The 14657-nt window shown below is 32.7% G+C and overlaps 1 protein-coding gene across 2 annotated transcripts in view; it reads left to right on the top strand.

Annotated features, from left to right (window-relative positions):
- Window positions 1–11212: 11212 nt before the first annotated feature.
- The window catches only part of Golgin104 (Golgin 104), a 67496-nt gene continuing 64051 nt past the window's right edge, over window positions 11213–14657 (top strand). For both annotated transcript variants that reach the window (XM_067273341.1, XM_067273340.1), the window contains exon 1: window positions 11213–11413. The gene's annotated coding sequence lies outside the window, so the exon portion shown is untranslated. The remainder of the gene's footprint in view (window positions 11414–14657) is intronic.

Below are 14657 nucleotides of genomic sequence, written 5' to 3'. Positions count from 1 at the left end.
ATTATGATTGTACATGGAGATGAATACGAGACGGTGATTTCTCAGTAATTAAATAATATATAATAAGATACTTAATAATTAATATACTTATATACTTAATAATATAATATTATATTATAATATACTTAATAATGAACAAGGATTCGATTAAAGCAGTGGCATTCAATCTATGGATCGCGACCCCATTTGGGGTCGCGGAAAATTATTTTGGGGTCGCACTGTTAAAATGTTTGAATACTATTGAATTAAAGCATGATGTAACGCTTTGCACGTATTTCTATGTTTCGACGGCCGGATGGCCGAGCAGTCAAGGTGGCAACTTATCACTCTAGGAACTCGGGATAGAATCTTGACGGATCGAAAAATCCCCAGAAATTTTTCGGGGATGGTCCAACCGGATATATCGGCCCCCGTTCTTCACCACCCGGCCGCCCCATTGTGGGACTTGCCGAACCCATAATGGGCTTGCTAAAAGAGGTTCTCTTAGTGCCCACAGAGGCGGAGAGCAAAAAAACAAAACAAAAAAATATGGTAGTGATATGTGATATGTGATATGTCGAGTGGATCGGACTTAATGAAGATTTTACTCGTTACTTGTATTTACAAATTTTGTTTTATAAATATCTTCTGTAACTTCAAAATAAAACTTTTTGCATTATATAACAATTCTTAATATAAAAAAATTTTAAAATAAACTCTCAAAACATATTGCCACACACAGTTGTTATATATCGTAACTAAACAACTGAATGGCATCAAGTATTGTTTACGGATGAATTCCGTTTTTGTTTTTGGAGGAATGACGGCCGTGGACCTTGTCCGTCGTGGACCACCGAGGACCACCGCAACATACTGTAGATCATGCATGTCAAACACACGGCCCGCAGAGACTTTTTAAAAATTTTTAAATATCAAGCTTTGACGCTTGAAGTTGGAAAATTTGAACTTTTTGGTTGACGCTAGCGTCGGTCGCGTCATCGCTTGGGACGCTGCGCGCTGGCGCGAGGCGTCAAATGAAAAGCGGCGGCCGAACCAAACGGAGATAAAAACTGTGAGGTTGCAGACGAGGTCCGTAAATCACGAAATTCTTGCATTTAAATCATAACAATAGATTATATAGAAAAGAGAAAAAGAGAGAAAAAGAAAAAAACTCTTGATCTAGACATCGCGACGCAAAATGTAAACAACGAGTGTCGGAACACGTGTCTAAACACGTGTTAATTAAAAACGATCCGTCTATGTCAAACGGAAGGGTAGAATTCTGACACGAAAGCCCATAAATAGGTGAAATTCTGACTCGAGTGCTCATAAATAGTCGATCTAAGAAGACAACTTCGGAAGAGGGAACAGTTTAATTTAATAGATAGAAAAACATCGCTCTTGAATCGTAAAAGTTCCTAGATGACAGAAATTGCAATTAACGGGCTAAATTATGAGTTCGAGTCTTGTAAATTTATCAACAATCTCCGAACACAATGGTCAAAAAGGCGCCAGATAGACACCCGAATCGGACCTTTCCCATGACCCGGGTCGTCTCGAGTTTCGCCTAGAAACAAGGAAGACCAATCGGAAAACGGAAAGGGATGAGGCCAATCGGAAATTGGAATAGCGAGCGAAGAACTATAAAAATCGGAATCTCCAAGGTCGGAGAGAGTCTCCTCCGCATCCCGCAAAGAGCCGTGATCTGTGTTGTGTTGTGTCGCCGCCAACAACGTAGGACGCCTCAACACCTCTGCGAGCATCTGTCCAGCGATCTCATCTCGTCCGCCCGGGGCTTCGACAGAAGGGAGATCCTCGCCACTCCGAAGAACTGTAGAGAAGTGGACTGTTAATTGTGGATGTAAGCATATATGTTATCCAATAAACGGGTTTCCGTATGTAAAACACTTGTCATCATTTGCCTCCTCCGCCACACCCACATGCAAACGTCCTTTAGGTTCATCCTGACACGGGATTAACGGATCCCCCCCCCCGGTCAGCGACCTTACAAAACACAGAAGGGATAGAAATGCACAAGACGATCAGCGCGGATCCAGCGCAGATGTATTTTTGGTGCAATAAAGTGTTATCTATCTATTTGTCCAGCAATTTGTGGTTTTTTTAAAGAAAATAAAACATGTTTTTAATACTTAAGACACTTTCATTATTCAGACTGGTCACTATAAATCAGTAAAACTTCTTACACATTTAGGTAGTAAACTTAACTTTGTTTCGGTTTAACACTTGAGATAGAGATAATTAACTTTAAATGTTTAGTTAGATTATAATTATAATCAGCGCCGGATTAAGCCTCTAGCGGGCCCTAGACAAAATTTAAATTGGGGCCCCATTTAAATAAGTTGCTTCTAAACAAATCTTATATAATGTGACATTAGCGTAGCTAGCATGGGTGACACCCGGTGCGGATATCGTGGTGTTTCCCCAAAGTCACACCGTAGTGTCACCCTTTTTAACTCTTTTATAAAACACTATTGAATTGTAATATCTTCGCACTCGAGCAACTTGAACGCTATATCGAATATGCGATGTCGCGACGTATAAGTTTAGATTTAGAAAACAAATCATACCCATCCATACATCAGTACTACCACGAGAGCCGGCCCTAGGAATATTTCTAGGTGGTGCGAGAGATCTCGTGGCGTACATCACTTCTGACGCACGGGTGGCTGTTGACCTTTTTTTTTTTTTTTTTTTTTTCTTTTAGGTAATGGCTAGTCGAGCGGAGCTTGGTGGGAATTCTTAAATACAGCCTTTTCTGTCCTGTCGAATTTCTTAAATAATTTTTAAACTCGTTTTGAAACAGAGAAATCTTCTGCACTGAAGCCGGGCCCCTCCGAATTACGGGCCCTAGACATTTGTCTACTTTGCCTATTCGATAATCCGGCCCTGATTATAATGTAATCTTTAAGTTAAATAATAGCAAATATAATTTTACTAATTAATTTGTATTGATATGTTATAATAATGTAATGACGGATAATCAGTGGCTAAGTGGCTGTCAGTCTTACCAGTTTTCTTATTATAGGCTCTACATACCAGTCTGTAGTTATTTATAAGTAATTTAATTATTAGTGTAGTAAAGTAGTGAGTAAGTAATTAGTAGTAGTCTAGTAGTTAGTTATTATTATCACAATCATGAATCACATACATTCATATTGTTACGAGCTGTGGGGCTCGGGATATAAATTGACAGCCCAGTTTCCGAAATTTACACTTTTTAAATACACTAACAACAAATTAAACTTTAAATATCTCGTTAAAAGAAACAAAAAACAAAATTTTTGACCGTTCTTTTTCTCTTCGACTCGTTCTTTTTTTTCTTATTCCAAAAAACGTTCTTTTCTTTTTCTTTTAAATCCTTCTTTTTTTTAAAATCGTTCTTTTTCGTTTTTTAAGTCTCCACACCATGGCGCTCGTCTTTTTTTTGGAGCCGGCGCGACAATATCATCATATATCTAAGATACTGATACTCATTAATTTAATTAACAATTTAACTAACTAGGTATTCTCAGTTTCTCACTAATTTTCACAATAAAATTGCCTAGCCTAGCCCACTAACCACTTATAGAATAAAAGTTAAAAACTCTTATTTAATAGAATTAGAGTAGAAGTTATAAAATATTAGTCTTGTCTTGAATAAAATATTTTAAAGAATTAAATAAAATTAAATCAATCACTTCTGTTATTTTTTTGACTTCTGGAAGTAGGATCTCAACAAACAAATGGTATTGATGGTGCTGTCTCCCAACCTACTTCTTAATGAATTGCACACATATCCCGCTGCGGAAAAGGCCCTTTCTGCCTCTGCGCTAGTTGATTTCAGGGTCATCAAATAATCATAAATCGTTCCATCACGTGATTCATTGACCTCACAACCGACCGTAAATTAGAATTATGCACCAGGACTAGGAGAGGAGTTACTTATTTTATTTAGCGCGAATACACTTTATTTAGCGAAAGCAGAAAATCAACTGGCAATTAGATCAGCAGAGGTAAAAGGGCAAGCGGTGCGGTATAGAGAGGGTGTGTAGCACATGCTGCACTGAACGGCAACGTCACTCTCGCCGCCGAACGATAGCGCACGCAGTAAAGCGGCAACGCCGACAACGTAGACTTTTGCGCCATTATTTAGAAAGTTAATTGAGTATTTGCGGATCCAGCAGGCCGAAGAATGCGCTGGATCCAGCTGAATTGCTGGATGAGGGATCTAGCAATTGCAATCCCTAATTTCATCATACTTGCAACATGGCAGCTGGTGTTTTTTTTTTTTTTTTTTTTGTTTTGTTTATCGAGAACTGTCTTAATCTTACCCATTTTTGGTATATCAAGATGCACAATGTGGGCTGACGGATTGTATGGAACGGGACTTGACACATCAGGGGCCGTATTCTGGTCACCATCTCTGGTCTCGCGTCTCTGACAAGCCGGTCACTGATTGGCTAATCATTTGGATTAGCTAATCAGTAACCGGCTTGTGAGAGACGAGAGACCGGAGACGGTGACCAGAATACGGCCCCAGGTACGGACCGCCATGGGTTCTTCAATAGCCCGAATTCGATGTCAGAGCGGTAGACTGAAGTCTTGACCGCTGAAACATCTGGTCGTCACCTTGTTATACTAAATCTTGAAAGTAGCGACACTTCCATATAAACAGCATCTTATTGTACACTGGACACTTGCACATAAATTGATTTTAGTTGGTCGGCAATGTACAGTACCATATCTCTGATTAAATATATTATTTCGGTGAGAAATTGATATTCAATGTACAACATTTCGTTCACGACGCGTTTTAGGAACTTAATCATTTGCAAATCTCTGTCACCTCTACTGGTCCTGTAAAGTGCATGTGGCTAGGCCAGGGATCGGCAACCTTTTGAGTCGGAAGAGTCAAAAATTACAATTTACGAAATTTCAAAGTTTTTAAAGAGCCACAAAATTTTTTCTTGCCAACAATAAATAGTACTCGCATAAATAAAGTTTTTTGATAAAAAAAACTAATCTATTTATTCATAGAGGTACCACTGTACTTACTTCATGGTTCAGATACAATAGTATAACAGCATAGTTACAAAGCTATATTTGACATATTAATTTCCTAAAACTATTTTGTTCTTTTTCCACTATCAAATGTTATGAAAAAGAGCAAAAAAAGTTAATATTGTAATGGAGTATTTTTGAAAAAAATATTTTGAAACGAATACATTTATTTTTTCTGTATCTAAAAACTTGTAAGATAAAAAAAAAAAATACATAACTCCAGAGACATGACTCCTCCCCTTAATATATCCCATTTTCCTAAAAATTTCTAAAATCATTTCCCCTGATACGTAAACCTCTGAAAAATTGTTAGGAAATTTTCGACAAATGGCGCAAAAGTTACGTAGTAATAAGCTTCAAAGTGGGTGAACAAAATTATGCTTTCCCACAAACACTAATATCCATAAACGCATGAAAAAAAACTACAATTTTTTCATTTCTCGACGTTTCAAGGTCCCTTGAGTCCAAAAATGTATAAGTCTTGGGAGGGAGTTTATTTTTTGACTGATCTCTATAATTTCTCTGTTATCTTGCTGCTATACTGTTTATATAACAGAGGGAAAGTATGGCGATCGGTCAAAAAATGACAGTATAACTGCTGGGAAAGTAAAACCAATAATTTTTGCCATGTATCTTTTAAAAACTAATTATCTAAAGCTGAATCAAACAATCGTATATTACATAAACCATAAAAGAGAGAACTGAAATAACTAAAAAGACACTTAAAAATGCCCACGTGCTAACGCAATTTGCCCCAACTGTTGAATGATCGAAACACTAACTTACCGGGATCAGTTGTCTCTAGAACGAAAACTATAGTGATTACGACGGTAGCATCCCAGCCATATTATCCTGTGGCCGTAGGCCATATTATTCGCGTATTTTATATGTTTTTAATATGTAATATAAGTTAGTGTTAGCAATTCCTTTGTTTCTTTTGTCTTATCTATTCTCCTTTACTTTCCCCACCACTCCTTTTTACCCTTTCGGTGAGATTATCGTTTCTAAGAAAGAGACAACGAATAGAACAATAGAAGGGACGGCGCCTTGGGTCTCGACGAGAGAAAGTGAATCACTTTTGGACTGGACTGCAGAGAGAAAAGGTGTGAAAAGGAAGCGATCTCGACCGGGGTGTATAAGTTAGCAGCAGAGGAAAAGAAAAGGATACGACGGGAGAGTGAGAGATTCACCAAGAGCACGGGAAGCCTATAAAAATCAAACAGGACTCGAGAGCGGTATCCCACCAAAGTATTTCAATCTTCGTCTATTTCTATCTCTGCATGTATATCTTTCTTCTCCTTAGTTATAAGTAGGATAAGTTTTAGTTTTAAGATCTGCACGCGTGTAGAGCTAGTGGAACTGCGTTGAGCGCTACCTGTACGCAGGCAAAGGAAACTTTTTCGGGAAAACACGAGCGTCTTTGGGTTAGATACCTACTGAGACGCGGTGCTTGTTTTCTGCCTGTGATAATGAAAAACAGCTTTCTGCCAACAAAACTTCAAAAAATAACTGTTGTGTGGTCGGTTGTAGTGTTACCTATATTACTGCAGCCGCCAAGTACAAAGTTTTATTCGTTCCCGCATGAATAATAGGCCTACCCTGGGACGAAAGAGAAATGGCTGACTGCAATTTAATTCCTGAGGTTAATTACATAATGATGTGTTGCATTCTAACCAATCTCCAATCTCCTGTTAACCTTAGTTGGCTCTATTTTAAATTTAGTTCTCTAATGTAAAGTTTAGTAATTTTCTTTTTTTATGTTATTTTGTTAATCTGACAGATATTAATTGGCATATGATGTGATATTTGAATTTACGAGATCTGTGGAAGAAAGGAGTAAGAAGCAAAATTAGTATTTTGAGAAAATGAGGATAAGAATTTCCTTATTAATACAATACTATTAGCTATTGCTATGGTCCTTATTGAAGTTCCTTTATATATATGGTTAGTTACAAATTTCATTATTTACCATGAAATAGATATATAGTTTACTTCTTCCACACCACCCTTTAAATTGTACAAAATTAAGAGTATAATAAATATAAGAATATTAATACTGCTCAGTCCCAATGATCTACAGTCACTTCTCGAGTTACGACCATTCGCACTTATGACGAAAAATTTCATTAAAAAATTTTTTAAAATGTATCAATTTTTTTATAGGTTTCGTAGAATATATATCATATACATATATATCTTGCACGCTTTTGGCGATTGATTGCGTCATCTTTAGTTTTGTTGTGTAGTTAGTTACTCTTCGCGTGTGCTTGTGTAAGATGGCTAACTGTTTTGTTGAAGTACAGTCACTTCTTGACTTACGTCCGAAGTTGCGGAACCGAACCCCGTCGTAAGTCGAGAAGTGACTGTATTGACTAATGCAGGCATTACTTTGACCTTAAACTGCAGAATGTATGTATATATTATATATTATTAAATATATACTTATAAATAATATATAAATTTAGAATTTATCAAATTTCTATTTATTAAAATATAAATAGTTTTACATGTAACATACAAAATTCATACAGGATAAATTCATATGTTGCGAGAATGCTATTATTCCTCAACAACAATCAAATGAACAAAATGATGAAACAAAAGTAATGAACATGAAGTACTGAACTTTAAAATTATCACATTGAAAAATCACTGGTAAGATCGTCATCATCAGAATCTTCCTCACTAGAATGTTTTTGTATGGTTGAAGCAGATGATGGTTTCCAAGTGTAACATTTTATCATTGTTGCTTTTAAGAACTCGATTTTGTAGTTTAATTTTTATTAAATTTAATTGCAAAAAAAATACGTTCAACTGCTGCACTTGAATGAGGAAGCAATAAAAACATCTATTTACTGCCAAAGTAAAGTAGAAAAATATAGAAATATAGAATTAAAACGAATGTTTTGAAAGGTACTAAATTGAAAGGAAAGATATTAGGATTTCATAAATAGTACTAGGAAAATGGTGTTGGGTATCTTGGTACTGGAACAAGTAAAAAGGTATTAGATTACTACAAAAGAACTAGGTGAAACAACACTGGTGCTGCCTTTGTAGCCCCGATTCTGTTACCCGGCGTCGCCGCTAGAGGCGCCTCAATCTAGTTTGCCGTTCCTTCCACTAGCTCTATAATTTGTCGGGTTTCGTTTTGTGCGCGCCCTTTCGTTAAGCTTAAAGACTGAACGACTGTAAAAGGATTTTCTTTGTAAAGTTGGGATCCATAAAGAACCTGTTTCTGTTCTTTCTGGCGAGAATAAAATCGTACCTTTGTTAAAAGTAACGTGTTTCGAATTATTATTTTGTGTCGGTCTGTTCGCGGAAACCATTACACCTCGTCACGAATCTTCACAATCCAATAACTGATAGAAATGAAGGATAGGGACAACTGCTCACTTCAGATGGTGCCCAGGTTCCATTCTTATTCAAAGATGCCAAAATCTTAATTAAAAATTCGTTTTAATATGACAGAAGTTAATAGTTTGAGATAAAATCACTCAGCTTTATTTTAGTTGGTAATTTCTTTAAACTTAGTCAAGCTGAATTTATTTCGGAACAAACTTTGATGCTATACTACAATAACCTAGAAATTTGATTTACTGACATCAAGTCTATAATGGTAACGTTGCAAAAGCAACAAAGTTGATTAGAATGATAAAAGAAAACAAAATAGCAATTTTTGGAGATAAAATATATAAGGTATACGAAACCAATATAATCGTGAATATGAGGAATAATAATTTCGATTGAAAAATAAAATTAATTAGTTAGAGACATCTATGAGCAGTTATATAAATAGCTTGTGCTGTTCCTATATATAGCTTATCCATTTTTTATTATTATCAGATTTATTAAAAGATATATATTACTTATCTTCACTATTTGAATATAACACATTTAAGCTGCATAATAAATAAAATGTTTACATAATAAACAACATTTATATTTATTTATAAATAATATGCTTTAAATCATCATAATTAGTGGCAAATTCTTCTAAATTAGGAAGAACAAATTAATCTTCCAAATTTCTTAGTTTCAAAAGTTTTCATAACTTTATGAAGATTGATTTTATATAATTCTCGAAGTATATAAAATAATTTTAATATAGGATCGTCCATTAATTAATTACTTGTACAAGTTTTGAACCGCTGTTGATTCTTTCCTTCCTTGTTGTGTACAATGATATACTTTTGGCAAACTGCCCTTGTATCTACACGAATACAACGGTTCATAGACCTCTCCGACATTAGAAAAATAATTTTACGATGTACTGCAAATATTTTCTAACTGATAATTCATTCACATGACTAGTAAATAACCTTATAAGAACAAATTCGTATATCACTAATATCATAAAAAATCCATGTAGACAAAGTCTCGGTACCCTTCCTCCCCATCGTGTATAATGATGTATTTTTCGCGACTCTTCCTTCTTAAATTGTACCGTACAGTACTTGTATAGGACAACATCTATTACATATTGAGTTAAACGTTTAATGTCTCGGTATTGTTTAGTTTTTGATAATAAAAAATTTAATTATCAATCAATGTTATCTCCGAGATTGATAATGATAATTTATTAGAATCGTTACGATATTATCAAGTTTGGAGAGTATTGAATTTGTTGAGAAAATAAAATGACAAACAAAATTAGAATTTTGTTTTTTTATTGAAGATTGTGCTTAGTCGACTGCTGTACGTGATTTTAAATACTGTATATTCATTATTAAGCTAGCATATGACATATAAAAATATTGTTTATTATTATTATTAGATGAAATGTTATTTTGCGTATAATAGAAATAAACGATGATATATAAAGATTTATAAATGCGCAATAAATTGCAATTTTTGTTGAGATAAAATATTAGTTTTTGAGAGAAAATAAATCGAATGAGAAAATGATACTGAATTGAATTTTACTAAAATCATCGGAAGTTGGAAAAAGTTAGATCATATAACTTATAGGTGTACTGTACAGAGAAATTAATTTGTTTAATTTAGGACATTCATTTTCAATAATATAAATATTTCTGTAATATTAGTGTTTTGATAAATATTAATAGTTTAGTTTTATAGTTAACGATTAAACGTTTAAGTTTAATAGGCTTAGAACTGTTCGGCATGTGAAACGCAGCAAGAGTAATACGGACCTTGTACAAAAATTATTTATAGGGTATTTTTTTGTTTTAACTTTCTCCGCCCTGTGGGCACTAAGAGGATCTCTTTTAACAAGCCCATTATGGATTCGGCCAGACCGACGGATCATCCCCGAAAAATTCCTGGGGATTTTTTGACCAGTTCGGATTCGATTCCGGCTACCAGCTTGACCGCTTGACCATCCGGTCGTCATTTATAGGGTATTAATTAACAAAGTTTCCTTAAATTATATACATCAAACATATTCAAGTAATTCGTACAAAATATGGAATATTTGAAAATTATTATTTTGTTTGCCAGGTGTTGTTAATCAATCGGTCTTTGAAATGCCCGAGCCCAGGTGCCCTACACTTAGTTTGGCACTGTATCCTTTACTGTCTAGCATAAATTATATTTATGCTAGGCAGTAAAGGATATAATTTATTGACCAACAAGTTTCAAGTGAATTCAAGACATACTAAAGATAAATATTTACAGTTTTTATTTGCAAAATTTCAAATAATTAAATATAGTTTTGAATTATATTGCATTTAATTGAAATTCAAACAAAATGTTTAAAGTAAAATTTATTAATTTGATATAAGTTTAATAAAATTCTAATCTTGTTATGAACAAATTGTAATATTCAAGTGTGCATTTAGAATTTCTAGATGACAAGCAAATAATAAGTAAGCTTATGTCTAAAAGCACTGCAGATGTCTATGACGACTTTACAGAAGTAGTTAAATTTTATAATATATAAAAGAACTTTTTACTCTGAAATAAATAAACAAATAATAAGAACGTAAAGTTTTATAGAATTTTGTTTTTGTTTTTTTTTGTGATGAAAACGAAAAAAAAACGCGAGTAAGGTTTAAATTTCTGATAGCGATATCAGAATAATTAACAAAAATAAATACATCTAATTAATTCTAAGTTAATAATATAAAATGAAATTCGATCAAAAATTAAAAAATAATTTAAATATTTTGGATTTTTTTTCGTTTCGCCTTCTGTTTAATTCAGTGTTGCCCGATTGGTTGTTTGCATCTGACGTATTTGTGTTGTGGCCTTAATTTCTAAACTTCCGGTTTTCCATCTGCTACAGATGACGAATGTAAAAGGCAAGAAGTAGAATGGATTCTTAATAATTTTATCGTTTTCTGTAATATACCAAAATATTATAATTGTTATATTTATATTATCGAAGATGGTAAAAAGGAAATGCTAGAAAGTAAGGCTTGATTCTTCTTTAATATAATAATAAGGTTAATTAATGATCAAGTTATTCAAAATTATAATATATTATTTATAATTTATGATTTCTAGTTTAGAATCATTTTCTTTGTCATATATAGAACTGTAGAACACAGCTGGCTTTTCATATTTGCTATTTATTATCATTTATGTACAAATATACATTTCTAAACAGTTAAATAATTTAGAAAATGCATAAATATTCCACTATTTGTTTATTTGATATGCTAAGTAACTCTAAACATGTTTTCCACATTATTTACTTTTGATAAAAATGAAAGGAATGACAAGCAGATAACATGTTCTGGGATGAATATATTCCAGTTTTAACATCTGTACTAATTCATTCTGTTAATATAAATTCACAGACCATCAGTTTTCTTACTTATAATGGTTAAACTGGATGTCTTTTGTATCTCATATTAATAATTTTTTAAAAATTCATTTATTTATTCCTATCTAGCTTTTGCTTTAAAGAAAGTATGGGTTACATCATAAATTTTTCTTGACTGCACCTTATGTGGAATTTCCTTCTCCTTTCCTTTTTGTGCTTAGTAAAGTAGGGTATTGATAAGATAGCTAGTATATAGATTACAAGAGTTTGATTAAATTATAAATATTCTATACTCCACACAAGTTATTAATAGTAATAAATAATGTAGATTTTTATTTTAAACGAGTATTATAATTCATTTCATAAATTAGTTATGCATTATTACAGAATATGGTTAAAGTCTACCTAGGTAGTCCCAATGGCCGCGCTTCTGACTGTGCTCCCGACGGACTCCTCCCGGAGGGGAGCTGCCGGCTGGCCACGGAGTGTTTAATGTCACTAGTTATAGTTCTTGAACAAAAGGAAACATTTACTAAAAATATAGTTAATCTAACCTAACTGCCACCATTGGGACTACCTAGGTAGAATTTAACCCAAAATATTTATAATGTACACAAAAGCATTATAATTACATATATGTAATGCTTGTATAAATTGTTAGTGAATACTGTCCTCAATAGCATGTAATTGAAGTGGATAATATTATTCATTTTAATTAAAAAAAATATTTCTGTTATAAGGTTTCTTTATGTATTGATGATTTCAAATGCAAAACTGCATTTATTTTTGCTTTTTTTATTAAATAAAACAAAATTAAAAATAACAATGCAGTTATTATATAAAAAATATCCACAAAATTGAAAAAAACAATAAATGCAAAAGCTTCATATTTTGTCCTTTTTAATACCTCAGGAACACAACAGTTTTACAGTGGACTTGACCTTTCATTTGAGTTTACTCATCTGTCTTGATATGCAAAAACATTTAAAAAAATTCCAGGACCAATGGCACAATTATAAAAATTTATTAATTAATGAAATTATTCTTTTTAATTTTAATAAATTATTCAATGTAATATTCACAGAAGGTGGGTGTAAACAAACTTAATATTGGAAAAATCCATTAAGATATTTTTAAATTATTTAGATTTGCATATTACTAATAATATAATTTTTTAATTTGCATTAAAAATTTTGAATCTGAAAGGTAGATTTACATTCACCCTATACATTTGTAAAGTGTAGGGTGAATGTAAATCTACCAAACTAAAAATATCAATGTATCAAAACTTCCAAAATTAAGTTGTATTTTATAATTTTGTTTTTTAATAAAATCATGCACATAATTAAAAATAATGAAAACAATCATGAAAGGATCCCTTATTTTTCTCTTGACAAATCATCATTATTATAGCATGGAAAAACTAGCTAAGGCTGTAATACTGAAATGTAAAAACAAATTCCTTATAACCTCATTATTATTTCTATTAAGTATACATTGAAATGATTTAAAAAATAGATTTTAATCTCAAAATGAAAGCTTGTTGCAGTTTATATATTTTTAAACATTATAACTTACACTTTCATATTTTGAAAAGTTGCTTTTGTAAATATTAATTTACATAATGCTGTAAAGAAAACTTTCAAAAACAAATATTTTGAAAAATATAGAATATCTGTAAGATGTATATTAAGAAATTATATTTTGTTTTGTATGCTTTTGAGACCACCTCTGATTTGTACCCACTTCTAATACGTACCATATATTTTTAGTCCCTTCTATACAAATCGGCCTCTGATATGTGATCATTTGCACAAGTCTAGGCATGCTGTTATTTCAAATCCAATTCCTTTACCATATGGTACTGTTTTCTTTGTTTTTTTCTTCCAGGCAGTGGTGGATTTCTGGGCCTTCTAGGCACAGGAAATTTGGAGCCACTCTATATAATTTTTTGACATTATAAACTAATAATGTTTAATTGAATAGACTTATTGGTTAATGTTACCTATGGTAGTGAACATGGTGGCTTGTCTCTGAAACAGTGGGGATGCACGTACTAAACTAACCTAACCTATTCTAATAATTTGGTTGGCAATAATTATGGTAATTTATTAGAATAGGTTAGGTTAGGTTAGTACTTGCGTCCCCACTGTTTCAGAGTCGAGCCGCCATGTTTGCTATCAAACATTAACCGAATTATTTATAAGTTATGGTAAAAACTTTTACCATTGGTATTGTATATTTATTTATTTCAATTTTGGGGTCCAAGTTTCAAGGCATTTGATTTGCCTTATGTGCCTAATGAACAATCTAGCATCCTTTCCAGGAATGCTGTTATAATTAACACTAACCTATGAAAGGTAACCTCTATAGTAATAAGAGGGTTAGATTGGCTGATGACTTTTTCGGGAGTTTGCATTTGTTAACCTAAGTGTAAACAACCATAAATTCCAGCACAAATTCTTTTTAATAAATAATGCTTGACCTCATTCAAGTGCTTTCATCAGACTATATTATTTTGAATATCAAAGACACAGAATGTCTCTACAGACATACTCAGAGTGTCTGTAGTATTCAAAATTGATTTGATTTGTTAGACAAATTATTAATAAAACTCAAAAAGTTTTTAACAAAATGCTAACTTTATCATTAAAAAACTGCTATTTGAATCTTAGTCATTACTTTATATGCTTAAAATATCTTAAATTTTGAATAAACATCTTTTTGACTTTTTGTAAGTTGCAAATTCTGTAATACTGTATGTTGAAATAAAGGTTATAAATGACACCCTTTGTTTAGTGTCCATCTCCTATATATGACCACTTTTGATTTTTCCCTAGAGTGGTCATAAATGGCAGGTTTTAATGTATTTATAACATTATCAACT

The sequence above is a fragment of the Centruroides vittatus genome, unplaced genomic scaffold (assembly GCF_030686945.1).
Source record: "Centruroides vittatus isolate TY-2023 unplaced genomic scaffold, ASM3068694v2 contig_474, whole genome shotgun sequence".
Taxonomy (NCBI): domain Eukaryota; kingdom Metazoa; phylum Arthropoda; class Arachnida; order Scorpiones; family Buthidae; genus Centruroides; species Centruroides vittatus.
The sequence above is the reverse complement of the archived record's forward strand: the minus strand, read 5'-3'. Positions and strand labels throughout refer to the sequence as shown.